Source organism: Phytophthora infestans, genomic scaffold, assembly GCF_000142945.1.
Source record: "Phytophthora infestans T30-4 supercont1.27 genomic scaffold, whole genome shotgun sequence".
Taxonomy (NCBI): domain Eukaryota; phylum Oomycota; class Peronosporomycetes; order Peronosporales; family Peronosporaceae; genus Phytophthora; species Phytophthora infestans.
The window spans coordinates 192,369-197,349 of NW_003303732.1; positions in this window are offsets into that span (position 1 = coordinate 192,369).

Here is a 4,981-nt window from a genome sequence, read left to right on the forward strand (position 1 = left end):
GCCCCGAGACGCTTTCTCCTTCCCCAAGAACGCTGGTTAACGGGTGCATAAGCATAGAGTCCTTTATTCGTCCGTAAAAAGTAGATAGGCTTCAGCCCCGTCGCTCAAGAGCCCATCTTTTGGCCGACGCCCTGGTAGATTGATGAAAGTTGTCATATCGTTGTTTTGAGAAGCAAGGCAAGCCCCGAGACGCTTTCCACCTCCCCATGTAGCCTCGCTAACGGGTCCATACGCATAGAGTCCGTAATGCGTCCGTAGAAGGTAGATACGGCCTTAGCCCCGACGCTCCAGAGCCATTTTTTGGCCGACGCCCCTGGTAGATTGATGAAAGTTGTCTTATCGTTGTTTTGAGAAGCAGGCAAGCCCCGAGACGCTTTCCACCTCCCCATGTAGCCTCGCTAACGGGTCCATACGCATAGAGTCCGTAATGCGTCCGTAGAAGGTAGATACGGCCTTAGCCCCGACGCTCCAGAGCCATTTTTTGGCCGACGCCCCTGGTAGATTGATGAAAGTTGTCATATTGTTGGTTTTGAGAAGCAGGCCAAGCCCCGAGACGCTTTCCACCTTCCCCATGTAGCCTCGCTAACGGGTCCATACGCATAGAGTCCGTAATGCGTCCGTAGAAAGGTAGATACGGCCTTTGGCCCCGGACGCTCCAGAGCCCATTTTTTGGCCGACGCCCCTGGTAGATTGATGAAAGTTGTCATATCGTTGTTTTGAGAAGCAGGCAAGCCCCGAGACGCTTTCCACCTCCCCATGTAGCCTCGCTAACGGGTCCATACGCATAGAGTCCGTAATGCGTCCGTAGAAGGTAGATACGGCCTTAGCCCCGACGCTCCAGAGCCATTTTTTGGCCGACGCCCCTGGTAGATTGATGAAAGTTGTCATATCGTTGTTTTGAGAAGCAGGCAAGCCCCGAGACGCTTTCCACCTCCCCATGTAGCCTCGCTAACGGGTCCATACGCATAGAGTCCGTAATGCGTCCGTAGAAGGTAGATACGGCCTTAGCCCCGACGCTCCAGAGCCATTTTTTGGCCGACGCCCCTGGTAGATTGATGAAAGTTGTCATATCGTTGTTTTGAGAAGCAGGCAAGCCCCGAGACGCTTTCCACCTCCCCATGTAGCCTCGCTAACGGGTCCATACGCATAGAGTCCGTAATGCGTCCGTAGAAGGTAGATACGGCCTTAGCCCCGACGCTCCAGAGCCATTTTTTGGCCGACGCCCCTGGTAGATTGATGAAAGTTGTCTTATCGTTGTTTTGAGAAGCAGGCAAGCCCCGAGACGCTTTCCACCTCCCCATGTAGCCTCGCTAACGGGTCCATACGCATAGAGTCCGTAATGCGTCCGTAGAAGGTAGATACGGCCTTAGCCCCGACGCTCCAGAGCCATTTTTTGGCCGACGCCCCTGGTAGATTGATGAAAGTTGTCATATCGTTGTTTTGAGAAGCAGGCAAGCCCCGAGACGCTTTCCACCTCCCCATGTAGCCTCGCTAACGGGTCCATACGCATAGAGTCCGTAATGCGTCCGTAGAAGGTAGATACGGCCTTAGCCCCGACGCTCCAGAGCCATTTTTTGGCCGACGCCCCTGGTAGATTGATGAAAGTTGTCATATCGTTGTTTTGAGAAGCAGGCAAGCCCCGAGACGCTTTCCACCTCCCCATGTAGCCTCGCTAACGGGTTCATACGCATAGAGTCCGTAATGCGTCCGTAGAAGGTAGATACGGCCTTAGCCCCGACGCTCCAAAGCCATTTTTTGGCCGACGCCCCTGGTAGATTGATGAAAGTTGTCATATCGTTGTTTTGAGAAGCAGGCAAGCCCCGAGACGCTTTCCACCTCCCCATGTAGCCTCGCTAACGGGTCCATACGCATAGAGTCCGTAATGCGTCCGTAGAAGGTAGATACGGCCTAAGCCCCGACGCTCCAGAGCCATTTTTTGGCCGACGCCCCTGGTAGATTGATGAAAGTTGTCAAATCGTTGTTTTGAGAAGCAGGCAAGCCCCGAGACGCTTTCACCTCCCCATGTAGCCTCGCTAACGGGTCCATACGCATAGAGTCCGTAATGCGTCCGTAGAAGGTAGGATACGGCCTTAGCCCCGACGCTCCAGAGACATATTTTGGGCCGACGACCCTGGTAGATTGATGAAAGATGTCAAATACGTTGTATTGAGAAGAGGCAGAGCCGCGGAGACGCTTTCCAACCTCCCCATGTAGCCTCCGCGAACGGGTCCATAACGAATAGAGTCCGTAATGCGTCCGTAGAAGGTAGATACGGCATTAGCCCCGACGCTCCAGAGCCATTTTTGGCCGACGCCCCGTGGTAGATTGATGAATGTTGTCATATCGTTGATATGAGAAAGCAGGCAAGCCCCGAGACGCTCTCCACCTCCCCCATGTAGCCTTCGCTAACGGGTCCATACGCATAGAGTCCGTAATGCGTCCGTAGAAGGTAGATACGCCTTAGCCCCGACGCTCCAGAGCCATTTTTTGGCCGACGCCCCTGGTAGATTGATGAAAGTTGTCAAATCGTTGATTTGAGAAGCAGGCAAGCCCCGAGACGCTTTCCACCTCCCCATGTAGCCTCGCTAACGGGTCCATACGCATAGAGTCCGTAATGCGTCCGTAGAAGGTAGATACGGCCTTAGCCCCGACGCTCCAGAGCCATATTTTGGCCGACACCCCTGGTAGATTGATGAAAGTTGTCATATCGCTGTTTTGAGAAGCAAGCAAGCCCCGAGACGCTTTCCACCTCCCCATGTAGCCTCGCTAACGGGTCCATACGCATAGAGTCCGTAATGCGTCCGTAGAAGGTAGATACGGCCTTAGCCCCGACGCTCCAGAGCCATTTTTTGGCTGACGCCCCTGGTAGATTGATGAAAGTTGTCATATCGCTGTTTTAAGAAGCAAGCAAGCCCCGAGACGCTTTCCACCTCCCCATGTAGCCTCGCTAACGGGTCCATACGCATAGAGTCCGTAATGCGTCCGTAGAAGGTAGATACGGCCTTAGCCCCGACGCTCCAGAGCCATTTTTTGGCCGACGCCCCTGGTAGATTGATGAAAGTTGTCATATCGCTGTTTTGAGAAGCAAGCAAGCCCCGAGACGCTTTCTACCTCCCCATGTAGCCTCGCTAACGGGTTCATACGCATAGAGTCCGTAATGCGTCCGTAGAAGGTAGATACGGCCTTAGCCCCGACGCTCCAGAGCGATATTTTGGCTCGACCGCCTCTGGTAGATTGATAAAAGTTGTCAAATCGTTGTTTTGAGAAGCAGGCAAGCCCCGAGACGCTTTCCACCTCCCCATGTAGCCTCGCTAACGGGTCCATACGCATAGAGTCCGTAATGCGTCCGTAGAAGGTAGATACGGCCTTAGCCCCGACGCTCCAGAGCCATATTTTGGCCGACGCCCCTGGTAGATTGATGAAAGTTGTCAAATCGTTGTTTTGAGAAGCAGGCAAGCCCCGAGACGCTTTCCACCTCCCCATGTAGCCTCGCTAACGGTTCCATGCGCATAGAGTCCGTAATGCGTCCGTAGAAGGTAGATACGGCCTTAGCCCCGACGCTCCAGAGCCATATTTTGGCCGACGCCCCTGGTAGATTGATGAAAGTTGTCATATCGTTGTTTTGAGAAGCAGGCAAGCCCCGAGACGCTTTCCACCTTCCCATGTAGCCTCGCGAACGGGTCCATACGCATAGAGTCCGTAATGCGTCCGTAGAAGGTAGATACGGCCTTAGCCCCGACGCTCCAGAGCCATATTTTGGCCGACGCCCCTGGTAGATTGATAAAAGTTGTCAAATCGTTGTTTTGAGAAGCAGGCAAGCCCCGAGACGCTTTCCACCTCCCCATGTAGCCTCGCTAACGGGTCCATACGCATAGAGTCCGTAATGCGTCCGTAGAAGGTAGATACGGCCTTAGCCCCGACGCTCCAGAGCCATTTTTTGGCCGACGCCCCTGGTAGATTGATGAAAGTTGTCATATCGTTGTTTTGAGAAGCAGGCAAGCCCCGAGACGCTTTCCACCTCCCCATGTAGCCTCGCTAACGGGTTCCATACGCATAGAGTCCGTAATGCGTCCGTAGAAGGTAGATACGGCCTTAGCCCCGACGCTCCAGAGCCATATTTTGGCCGACGCCCCTGGTAGATTGATGAAAGTTGTCAAATCGTTGATTCGAGAAGCAGCAAGCCCCGAGACGCTTTCCACCTCCCCATGTAGCCTCGCTAACGGGTCCATACGCATAGAGTCCGTAATGCTTCCGTAGAAGGTAGATACGGCCTTAGCCCCGACGCTCCAGAGCCATATTTTGGCCGACATCCCTGGTAGATTGATGAAAGTTGTCAAATCGTTGATTCGAGAAGCAGGCAAGCCCCGAGACGCTTTCCACCTCCTCATGTAGCCTCGCTAACGGGTCCATAGGCATAGAGTCCGTAATGCTTCCGTAGAAGGTAGATACGGCCTTAGCCCCGACGCTCCAGAGCCATGTTTTGGCCGACATCCCTGGTAGATTGATGAAAGTTGTCATATCGTTGATTCGAGAAGCAGGCAAGCCCCGAGACGCTTTCCACCTCCCCATGTAGCCTCGCTAACGGGTCCATACGCATAGAGTCCGTAATGCGTCCGTAGAAGGTAGATACGGCCTTAGCCCCGACGCTCCAGAGCCATATTTTGGCCGACATCCCTGATAGATTGATGAAAGTTGTCGAATCGTTGATTCGAGAAGCAGGCAAGCCCCGAGACGGTTTCCACCTCCCCATGTAGCCTCGCTAACGGGGCCATACGCATAGAGTCCGTAATGCGTCCGTAGAAGGTAGATACGGCCTTAGCCCCGACGCTCCAGAGCCATATTTTGGCCGACACCCCTGGTAGATTGATGAAAGTTGTCGAATCGTTGATTTGAGAAGCAGGCAAGCCCCGAGACGGTTTCCACTTCCCCATGTAGCCTCGCTAACGGGTCCATACGCATAGAGTCCGTAATGCGTCCGTAG